Source organism: Aegilops tauschii, chromosome 1 (genome assembly GCF_002575655.3).
Source record: "Aegilops tauschii subsp. strangulata cultivar AL8/78 chromosome 1, Aet v6.0, whole genome shotgun sequence".
Taxonomy (NCBI): domain Eukaryota; kingdom Viridiplantae; phylum Streptophyta; class Magnoliopsida; order Poales; family Poaceae; genus Aegilops; species Aegilops tauschii.
The window spans coordinates 473202624-473215305 of record NC_053035.3 but is presented as its reverse complement, the minus strand read 5'-3'; positions in this window follow the sequence as shown (position 1 = coordinate 473215305).

The window sequence follows — 12682 nt, the reverse complement described above, 5'->3', positions numbered from 1 at the left end:
ATGTCTGGCCTGAGAATCAATCAAGGCGACTTACTCCGTGTACTTGTGTCTAACCATATGCGAGCTACATGTACGTGCATCTTCACGGCGGAAAGAATTCGTCACCGGAGCGATCGTTCAGTGGGGACCTGGACCAACATGCATGACACCGGCGAACGAAGCAGAGCACGGTCAGGCGATAAGCGCGATCACCCCGGCGGGCACGCTGACAACCGCGAACCTCCGCCAGAGAGCCGTTTACGGTGTGGTTGTTTGCCACTGTGCGTGTGGTTGCCAAGAGCGAGCCGAAGCACTACACCTCCATGAATTGTTTTCTCCCCAAAACGAAGAACTCAAAACCGCGTTCTTCTATTTTCGCATCCAAACAAGGTATTGTATGTACTGACCTTAACAGAATAACTAACAAAAGCTGGTTTTCCTATAAAAAATCTGCCAAAAACTCGTTTTCTAAATTCTCACATCTAATTCCCTATATCCAAACAACCACTTAAAGGGTTTGCGGGTATGGATAGCAATGATATGAGTGGAGGTTTATCTTTGTACTAGCTTGAGTCTTGCATTTGTGGATATAATATAAAGAGGAGTGCTTTATAGATGCAACTATCCGATTACATGAGGGAGCCGAGCAGTGGAGGGTAACCTGTGTATATGGTGAGCGGCATGTTGAAAGTCGTCACCTCATGTGGACAAAACTCCTTAATTTGAGAGGAATCAGTGACCTTTCATGGCTTGTAGTAGGAGACTAAATCGAAGCTCTTTGAGGCTTTGAACACATGGCAACTACACCGAGGGGAGAACCACAAATGGTAGCATTTCGGGACACTTTGGAGACTGGTGGGCTGATTGATCTTGGCTATGTTGCTACATCGTTCACATACGATAACCAAAGAAGTGGAGATGGTAATGTCCGTTTCGTCTTGATCGAGCGGTGGCTACTAATGCATGGCACACCATGTTTGCCTTCGCTTCTGTTTTGCATGTTCCTTCACCCTGTTCAGATCATGTGGCTGTGGTAGTCAAGGGAGCTCCGGACCCGGGTCCAGTAAGGCAAGATCGCGACATTACGAGTTCTTCTGGGAGAGAAACGAGGGGCTGCCTGATGTAATTAAAGAATCTTGGGATTCTGTTGGGTCGGTGGGCAACATGGCCGAGCTGCAGAACACCCTTAGCAAAACTATGTCGGCCCTCAAATCTTGGAGTATGAAGTTTGGCAACGTTACGCGAGAACTGGCTAAGTCTAGGACTCAACTAGAAGATCCTATCATCATGAACGCGGACAGACAGGATATCCGTAAAGTGTCGGACAGGATTAACAAGTTGTTGTACCAAGAGGAAATGATGTGGTTGCAGCGATCTAGAATTACATGGCTTAAGGAAGGAGATAGAAATACAAAAAAAATTCAGAACAATGTTGTTTGGAGGGCAAGGCAAATAAGTTAAGGAGCTTACAAATAGCATTGGGACAGTACATTCATATTTGTCAGCAATGGGAAAGGTAGCAAACGACTACTTTCATAATATCTTCTCGGTTGATCCTACTCTTGATGCATCTCCTATTTTGGACTTGATTGAGCCACGGGTTTCTGTTGAGGATAATGTTAAACTTTGTGTGCCGTTTTCTAACAAGGAAATTTCGGGAGCCCTCTTTCAGATTGGCCCTCTAATAGCCCCCGGTCCGGATGGCTTCCGGCCCGTTTTTCCAGCATAATTGGGGAGTTTTGAAGGACAGTGTTCTAACTGCGGTCAAGGAGTTCTTTCGGCCTGGTATTATGCCGGAAGGTGCGAACTCTACTTCTATTCTTCTGATTCCTAAGATTTCTAACCCTCTCAGAATATCTGATTGTAGGCCCATAAGCTTATGTAATGTTGTCTATAAGGTGATATCAAAATATTTAGTTAATCGGTTAAGGCCTTTGATGGATGGTATAATTTCTCTTAAGCAAAGTGCTTTCATCCCAGGGAGGATGATCACTAATAATGCATTAGTCGCTTTTAGTGTATTCATTATATTAAACAGGAAAAAGATCCTTCTAAGACTTCCTGTGCTTATAATGCACTCACCCAATGATAACGTGTTGCCGGCAGCATTTGCGTTGGCCCCTTCCGAGCACGACAACAACTGGGAGTGGTTCATGGGCCATGTGCGGACCAAGGTGATTGGCAAGAGAGAGGTATGCAACATATCGGATCGGCATCATGGGATTCTCAAAGCAATATAAGTTGATATTCTAGGCCTTCCCATGCAAGAGCAAGGAGTTTTGGAAAGATCACCTTACCGATGTTTACGTGGCATTCAACACCGATACATTCAAAAGTCGTTATGATAAACTCTTCAAGGCGTTGGAGAAGAACAAAGGAGGGAGAGAATTCTTGACAAGGCATCTTGAGGAGAAGCATAAGTGGTCACGCGCTTACGATGAAGGAGGTTTGAGATACGGCGACATGACAAGCAACATGGTGGAATTCTTCAACAATGTGCTCAAGGGTGTCCGTTCATTGCCCGAGATTGCAGTAGTGAAATATACTTTCTTCAAGCTCAATGAGTATTTCCTAAAACATTCCCGAATCACCGCCAAATGAATAGGTGAAAAGAAGGACTATCCCTTAAAGGTTGATGACTGGTTGAAGTTTCAAGCATGCAAGTCTTCGCATCAACAAAATCATTAGATTCAATGAAAAAGATATGATCTACCGAAGTGGATGAGCCAGATGGCACAACATGGGATGGTGTGTCGTATGGTGGTATTGCGTACAAGGTGCACCTCAAAAACCGGTGGTGTCAGTGCGAGAGGCCTCATAATTAAGTATCATTGGCCTTGATCGCATGTCATGACAGCGGCGAGGGCGAGAAACTTGCCCGTATCTGATGGTACCATCGTGCAGTTGCATGAGTTCGCATTGGAACAAACAAGGTTGACATGGGCGCCTCAGTTCCAACCTTTCCTCGATCAGTCACAGTGGCCTGAGTATGATGGCCCACATATCATTCCTGATCCCGAACTCATGGTGCCTACAAAGGGAAGAAGAAGAAAGAAGAGGTCCAGGAGTAACATGGATGATCTAGCTGGATACACAGGAAGAGAGGGGTTGAGCTCGGGGGAGACAGGTTAGGAGAATGGGGGTGAATGGTTGGGTGAGGGAACACAACCCCCACCACAACTCCTTATCCACTTCGCAAACCTACCGCGAGGTCCCTCGGCGGTAGGGTTATGCAGCCCAAACGGCCATCAGCGGCCTGCCGTTACCTTACCGCCATGACGTTTGGCGGTAGGATGTGTTAGGCTACCGCTGGACCTGTTGGCGGTAGAGAGAGGGTCAGATCCCGAAATATTTTTAAAGAGGGGTCAGATTCGGTTAAACTATGCCGAAAGGGTCCATAGACATGGGAGGGGGGGGGGGGGGGGGTCGATGCAAGGCTGTGTGTGCACGCGCATGTTTACCATACGATGATGATCTCGACGGAATAATGGAGAATCAGACGGAACCTAGTGAGGTTGCATTGCCTTTGGTGATGGAGGCAAGAGCCGGTGCAGATGAATCGTGATCATTACCAGGTGGCGCCGTTGACGGAGGAGGGCCTGTTGAAGGAGCCGGCGGAGGCGCGGGCGGAACCGCGCATCCGTTGTCGCCGACGGCACCTACAAGATCAGGAAAAAGGTCTCGGGCTAAGCAAAACAACAACAAGAAGATGACGACGAGGAAGAAATGTTAAGAGGGATCATACAGTTGGTGCAAAAGAGGGAAGGGTCGTTGCGCGCGTTGGGTGTGCCCGGGTTGCACTGGCAGTGGAAGTAAGGGGAGCTCTCTTGCTTGACGCACGTGCCTTCTGGGCCACAGTCGACGACTAAGCAGGCTGAGACGAAGAAACGGAGGAGATGATGGTTTGAATAGTCGAGCATGCATGCGGTAAATCATGGTTTGAATTCCGTGAGTTTACGGTCAGTTGTGAAATTCTTTCCAAATGGCGGCGGCTTCAGCTTGGGCATGTGGCAGCTAAGATCCGAGGGACCTACAAAGGGCAGAGACGATGTGGCAGGCAGCTAAGAACCGCGCATCCTCTTCCATTATATGCATAACGGAAATACAAAGATTTGCAGGAGAAATGGAAAGGGCGAGCTCAGAAAAATTGTAAGGACGTATAGCATGCATGCCATGGTTGCTTACAGAGAGGGAAGTTGCAGGGCGTGTTTGGCTCGAGGACGTCGAGGCGCGACCACCCTGGGCTGCAGTCGCACTCATAGCCGTCGGGGCTCACGAGCGGCACCACCGGCACCTCCTTGCAGGTGCCCATGCCGCAGCTTTTTCCCTCGCACCTGGACGCCGTGTCTCCTGCAACTGCAATACAAATTCAACACGTACGGAGCATACGTTAGCGCTCAGCACACGGCTTGCAACCAACTGACTGAGCAGGTGCAAACTGACCGACGACGGGGCCGGCGGCCGCGGCACAGGCCACGGCCAGCAGCGCCACGAGCAGCGCGCCGGCCATCTTCTCTCTACTTATCTGGCGCTAGCTAGGATTCTCTTTCATGGGAAAAGGTGCAATTTATATGTAGGAGGCATTTGTACTTGAATTTTACATGGCGGGCAAAGCAAGGCGACAGCGATGCATGCGGCATTGCGTGTGTTTTATTTCTTGTTCGGGGTCATAGGTTTCATCACCGTGTCTTCAGGGCCTTTTCTCTCTCTTGTCTTCTTTTGTGCACGAGAGAAATGGTCAAACTTTTTCTTTCGCTCTAGCAGTTCATCATGCGTGAGATTGTGAAACAGCCTCAGATCCTTCGCAGACGCGCCCGGTCAATGTGTCGAGCATGAGAGAAAATGAAAAAAATGGTCCAATCAAACATCTCATATTGTTCCTATACATTTAGGTTGTTCGCAAACACTCATATTCCCACCTAATGTGTTCAGTCAGTCCGCCGTGTAGGACGGCCACCCCAGACCACATTTTTGTCTTTTTTTATTTTTCCTTACTTTCTCTTTTTTCATCTCCATCAATCACATGCATGTGAGCAGATACATAAGGAAGAAAATGACAAGCATGGCTATATGCACACATAAATAAGGACTCAAAACGGGCACGCCCGGACACGCTCGCGGACGTTTGAAGGACCGGATTTGCTAAATCCGACTATAGGTATTCTAACAAAAAAATATTTAGGACATCTCTAACGGTGTATTGCAAACCGGGCACACTAAACATCCTTGACGATGCGTCCGTGGACACAGATACAGGGCAGTCATCCAACCTCATGCATCAAATGTAATGTAAGCGGATACACCATTTTTACATAGCAAAAGTAAAACTAGCCTTGTTTACTCTTCGTGGTCGTGGGCACGTCGGTCTCCCACGTCCAGCTCTTCACCGGTAGGGCCAGACCCGTGGAAACACATTACAATCTTATGATAGATTACTTGTACTTTGTACACCCCAACACAATAATACAATCGAAGAAGAACGTAGGGTATTATCTTCTCAGAGAGTCCGGACCTAGGTAAAAACCTTGCGTCCCTATTACCTTCATTTCAAGGCATCTAGCTTACGATCCCCTACCTCAAGATCTGCCGGATTTAGCTCTCTCAGTGGCGGCCCATGCAGATCCCGTTGGGTGATCGTCACGGATCGGTGGGAGTCAAGATCAACAAGCAGATCATGGCTGGTGCAACCTTCGTACTCGGCCAGATGTTCGTCTTTGGCGGCGGCGCCAACTGAGATGGCCACCACGTCCAAGTCGAGTCCTTCGTTCCAGGCCGGACCATTGGTTTCGGCAACATGGAGTATACCGCGGATTGCCGCGGTGAGCTGATCTTCACAAGATGGGTATCATACCAAGCTGAGGAGCAGCGTGAACCGCTCGGTCCAAGTACGATATTAGATCAGGACCAGGATGAGCATGAGAATCTTCTTCTAGAGTCTACCTCAGATCATGCCCCCGAAGCCCTCCCCATGGCCTGAATGTCAGATCAGGTCATGACTGAGCGCGACAACCTAAGGTCAATGTCAGATCGGGTCTCGAAGCCACTTCCTCGGGTCATGATTCTGGATCAAGGTTGGGAGGAATGTTCAGAATTATTTTGGAGTCAATGTTGGATCAGACCCCGAAGCTGTCTCGCCCTATCTCGGAATCAGGCTAAGACCAGGAGGAGCGCGAGAAATTTCTTCTAGACGAGTTTTTAGATCGGTTTCGAAATCTTCGGACGACTGTATACAATCGGGTATGAGAATCCTCGGTAGAGGTCGGATTTTTTAGCCCACCCACCACCCATCCCATTGCTAACGTCGAAGACCTAACCGACGTCCTCGAACGTGCCACCAACAAGACCGACAACTCTAGCACAACCCGCCAACAGCCACCATCCCTTCCGACAAGTGGACGACAACCTCAACCTACATCATCTATATGGTGGACATGCCCAACTCTAGCAACTATAGAGGAGGCAGAAATGACGATGGCAACAACACGAATGGCAATGGCAGCGGTGCCAACGACAATGGTAATGGTGCTAACGGCAATGACAACAATGCCAGCGGAAATGACAATGGCACTAACGGTAACGACAACGGTGCCAATGGCAACAACAATCCTGAACGCACACGTGATGATCCAGCCGAAAGCGATCTTGGTCCCTCCGGCGAGGACATACTCAATGAGTTGCTTGCCAATCCGCCTCATGATGCGTTAAGGCAGAGGTTGGTCGGCACGACCCAAAAGATAACTGATACATCTCCGTCGTATCTATTTTTCTGAACACTTTTTCTCTTGTTTTGGACTTTACTTTGCATTATTTGAATGAAAATAACCCGGACTCACGCTGTTTTCGGCAGAACTATTATGGTATTGTTTTTTGCAGAAATAAAAGTTCTCGGAGTTGAACGAAACATTTTGAAGATTTTTTATGAAATATATAAAAAATACTGGAGCAAAGATCCACAAAAGGGGAGCCACCAGTGGCTCACGAGCCACATGGGCGTAGCCACCCCTAGGCACGCACATGTAGCTCGTGCGACCCACGAGGCTCCTTTGACCCTAAACTCAAGTCTATAAATTTTTATTTTCCAAAACAAAATAAGAGAAGAAGTTTCATTGCATTTTATGATACGGAGCCATCGCCACCTCCTGTTCTTCATCGATAGGCCAGATCTGAAGTCCATTCGGGGCTCTGGAGAGGGGGATTCGTCGTCATCATCATCAGCAGCAACCCTTCTTCATCACCAATTTCATGACGCTCGCCACCGGGAGTGAGTAATTCCTTTGTAGTATTGCTGGACGGTGATGGGTTTGGATGTAATTTATCATGTAATCGAGTTAATTTGTTAGGGCTTGATCCCTAGTATCTGCGTCTCGAACGTGTCTATAATTTTTTGATTGTTCCATACTGTTATATTATCATTTTTCGATGTTTTACCTTCATTTTATAGCAACATTATATCATTTTTTGGGACTAACATATTGACAGAGTGCCCAGTGCCAATTGTTGTTTTTTGCTTGTTTTTTTACTTCGCACAATATCCATATCAAACGGAGTCAAAACATAGCAAAACTTTTTGGAGATTTGTTTTGGACCAGAAGACAACTTGGGAGCCAAGGAAGCACTAGAGGGGAGGCCCGTGGGGCCCACAATCCACCAGGGCATGCCAAAGGCCCCTGGCGCGCCCAGGTGGGTGGTGGGGCCCACGAAAGTCTCCTCCACTGTCTCTCAGCTCTATAAATACTCATATATTTCATAAACCCTAGGGAGCGATCGAAACACAATTACAGCCGCCGCAAATCCCAGAATCATGAGATGCAGTTAGAGTCCTATTCCGGCACTATGCCGGAGGGGAGCACGATCACGGAGGGGTTCATCATCCTCATTGGTGCTCCTCCGATGATGTGTGAGTAGTTCACTATAGACCTACGGGTTTTTAGGCAGTAGCTAGATGGCTTCTTCTCTCTTTTTGATTCTCAATACAATGTTCTCCTCGATGTTCTTGGAGACCTATTTGATGTAATGACTTTTAGCGGTGTGTTTGTTGGGATCAGATGAAGTGCGAGTTTATGATCAGATCTATCTATGAATATTATTTGAGTTTTCTTTGATCTCTTATATGCATGATTGTTGTAGCCTCATATTTCTTCACTGAAACTTTGGTTTGGTTTGGCCAACTAGATTGATTTTTCTTACAATGGGAAGAGGTGCTTTGTGATGGGTTCGATCTTGCGGTGTCCTCACCCAGTGACAGGAGGGGTAGCGAGGCACGCATGTATCATTGCTATTCAGGATTAAAAAAATGGGGTCTATTCCTACATGAATAGATCTTGTCTACATCATGACATCTTTTTATTGCATTACTCCGTTTCTCCATGAACTTAATACACTAGATGCATGCTGGATAGCGGTCGATGTGTGGAGTAATAGTAGTAGATGCAGACAGGAGTCGGTCTACTAATCTTGGACGTGATGCTTATATACATGATCATTGCCTTGGATATCACCATAATTATTTGCTCTTCTATCAATTGCCCAACAGTAATTTGTTTACCCACCGTATACTATTTTCTCGAGAGAAACCACTAGTGAAATCTACGGCCCCCGGATCTATCTTTTATCGTATTGTTTTCAGATCTATTATTCCAAAAACCCAAAAATACTTTCTTGCACTTTTTCTTTACTTATTTTATTTTGTGTTTTTTCTAGATCTATTTATCCAATCTCATACAATTTAATCTATTTTTACCATAGAGGGATTGACAACCCCTCTTGCGCGTTGGGTTGCAAGTATTTGTTCTTTGTGTGCAGGTACCATTACATAGTGTTGCTTGGTTCTCCTACTGGATTGATAACCTTGCTTTCATAACTGAGGGAAATACTTTCCGTAACTTTGGTGCATCATCCCTTCCTCTTTGGGGAAATACCGACACAGTTCAAGCCACGTCAGTATCCACTATGTTCTGAGATTGATGTTGCTATGACTTTGTTATGCTTAATGTCTGTCACTAGGGCCCGAGTGCCATGATTTCAGATCTGAACCCTTTATGTTTTCATGAATATATTTGAGCTCTTGATCTTATCTTGCAAGTTATACGCACCTATTACGTGTTATGATCCGCATACCCAAAGGTGACAATAATTGATATTCTTTCTGGTGATTACCGTAGTTTGAGGAGTTCATGTATTCACTATGTGTTAATACTTTGTTCCAGTTCTCTATTAAAAGGATGCCTTAATATCCCTTAGTTTCCTTATGGACCCTGCTGCGACGGGAGGGTAGGACAAAAGATGGCATGCAAGTTCTTATCATAAGCACGTATGACTATATGCAGAAGTGATAGCATCAAAAACCTTGTGGATGACTATATATGCAAGTTCTTATCATAAGGTCGTGTGGTGTACTCCAGATGTCCGAACGTGATGACTTGGTTTGGAGCGAAACTCTCCACACGGCCTAGATGGTCGGTCGGATCGGGATGCAAAACAATGCTGCCGAAGGCGAAAAGCTGGCCGGGGATGTCGTGGAATCGTCATGGCAGATGTCCTAGGGTGAGGACTTTAGTCGTGAGGCCAGCGCATCTATGTGGTAGCTTGAGAGGGGTTGAGCGGAATCGAGAGACGCAACACAAGACGAGGATTTAGACAGCTTCGGGCCCCGGGAAACATCATCCGGTAATAACCCTACATGCTGTTTGAGGCTAGATCTCATTATCATCACGAGGGAGACGCCGTAAACCGGCTCTTTGTGTCTAGCCCTAGAGATTGTTGATTGTTTTCTTATCCCTCTCTTTGGGGAGCCCTGCCCCTCCTTATATATATTGAAGGGGCGGGTTACATGTGGAGTCCTATTAGGATTAGGACTAGTCTATCTCTAATACAAACCGGAAACAAGTCCAGGTCTTAACTCCTTGTAAGACAAATATTCCTCACGCCTTTCCTTGTAAACCGGCCCACCATAGTATGAATCGGCCTTCATGAACCGCCCGTTGGGCCACCGGGTCTTGTCGCTCCTCTGACCCGCCTGCCGGATTACCAATGAATCGTAAACCGCCAGGTCCAAACGGGTCGCCAGTGGATCGTCAATTCTCAGCCGGGTCTCAAGTAAACCGCCAAGTTCGGCCGGGTTACCCGTGAATCGCCAAGCTCCGGGCGGGTTACCAGTGAGTCGTCCAGTCCGGCCGGGTTATACTTCCGGCCGGGTTACGCCGCGGGGTATATCCCCGACATTAGCCCCCAGTTTAATTTGGATTTATCCATGTTAAACTGATCTGCAACATAAACACAAGAACAAATTTGGCGGGTTATGCTCCGGGTTAAGAATTCTTGTAAACCGGCATCTGATCATCCTTAAGTCCTTGTCATTTCCTCCTTCTAGAAAATCCGGGTCAACAAGCCAGCTTCATACTCAATTTGCTGACATTGGTTTCTCACAGAGAAATATTGTGAAGAATAATCCACTTGAGTCGGCTTCCAAAGCGCCGGTTTAAGAAATATGGGTCTTGAAATATTCATCTGATATTCAGCCGGTTTGAAGATGTAAAACTTGCCGGTTTAATATTACCAAAATTACTGGTTTATAAATATTGATGGCATCGGGTCATAATTGTTGTCGACGCCAGTTCATGTAATTGATCTTCCTGATTTGCTCAAAACTGATAAACTGAAGATGTTCCTCCTTTATATTCATAATACCTGTAGCCCCCAAGTCTTAAGAGGAGAACATAGTGATAACTTAAGACTTACTCTCATAAGTGTTTTCAACCTTGAAGAAATCCGGTTTGTTCATCTCAATCATATAAACTGAATACTCCATATATGTAGCCCCCAAGTGCCGGGTTGTCATGCTTGCAGCAACCTGGGACTTGTAATTGCTTATAAAAACTTCAATCAGTGTAGCCCCCAATGGCCGGGTCATTATGCAATAATGAGCAGGGACTTTGTAAATATAATCATGTAGACTTGAGCAGTAATGTGTAGCCCCCAAGGGCCGGACTTTGCATTAGCCCCCAAGTGTCATGGTGCATGCTTGCAGCGACATGAGACTTGCATGTAATCTCAATTTAAATAATGTAGCCCCCAAGTGCCGGGTCGTAAGCCTGCAGCGACTCGGGACTATTCCTTCCATTGTAGAATAAATCATATCCTTTGATAAATTAATAGCCATTGCGCTAAAGCGACTCTGAAAACCTCAATAATACCGGTTATTAATAACCATAATAAAATCCAGCCATGTTGGCTATTCAAGATAATATAATCCGGTATGGAAACCTTATTCATTCAATATCATAATGAAAATTTAGCCAAGTTTGGCTATTTGAATAATATAACCCAATGATTTATAAGCGCATGATTCCAATGGCGCAATCCAAATATACACTGGCGACTTATAGTCGAAAGCCAGGTCGGGTTAATAAACACCGGATTATAACTGATCATGTACTGACAACTTGTAGTTGAAAGTCAAGCCGGTTTAATGAACACCGGTTTATCAAAACATTATAAATGTCACCAAAAGAGAAAAAACTTGGCAAACAAAAGCATATGAAAAACTTGTAGTCGAGGCTTTTCACGGGCTGCCAGGCCCCAAATTCGAGGCTTTTCATGGGCTGTCAGGCCACTGAGTTAAACCATTTCACAAAGCCTTTTAAGATGGTCCTCCATATTTAACCAATCGCCGGTCTATCATTGACAAGTTCAGGGTCATATGCGATTGACTTGTCAAGTTGGCGGGTCATACCAGGCTTACCTGGATGGAGTGACTTACTTAATGAAGACAGGTTAACCCGGGGTGTCTATGTTTGAGTTGTTCTTGACAACACTCTTTGGCCCCCATGTAATGGCATTGCGCCAGCCAAAAGTCGTAGCTATGGTTTGTACACAACCAAGCCCCAGTGACTTACTGTCGTGGCTTTTGAGCCAGCCAAGTGGTGTAGCTATTGTTTGAACATGACCAAGCCCCCAAGTGACTTTCTTTCGTGGCCTTGAGCCAGCCAAGAGGTGTAGCTATGATTCGAATACAACCAAGCCCCCAAGTGACTTTGTGGCATTGCGCCGATCAAGAGGTGTAGCTATGGTTCAGATACGACCAAGCCCCCAAGTGATCAATAATATGATAAGCCAATAAGGCGGAATACCCATGTTTGAACCGCGCATCATGTCAACATGTCCTCTTCGGCAACCTTTTTTGCGAGATAAATTCTTCTTGAACCGGGATTTTGAACCGGATATTGAGAGCGTCATAGCTTTGTGGGAGACATATTTCTCTTGAACCGGATTTTAAACCGGAATCTTCATTTTCAGCCAGAAAATTTTCTGACGGCATTTAAACTCGAACTTGCGAGAGATTATTTCTTTCTGAACCGGAAATTCTTAAACCGGATTTGACAGCTTCAGAGCCTTGTGGGGGAACAGATTTTCCTTGAACCAGATTGTAAACCGGATATTCAAGAGCTTCAGTGAGACTGACTTCCCATGAGCCGGATTTTAAACCGGAATCCTTTCTGATGACCCGAAACTTCTTCACTGATCTGGGATTTTGTAACTGTCATATACTTTCTAAACCGAAAATTTTCTGACGGCCTTTAAATTTTCATCAATCTACTACTAGCCACCGGGACCGGGTTATCTTTCCCTCCAACGTCCTAGGGTTCTTGACTTCACTGAAAACCGGCATATAGCTGAATCATATCATTGTAGCCCCCGTGTCTCA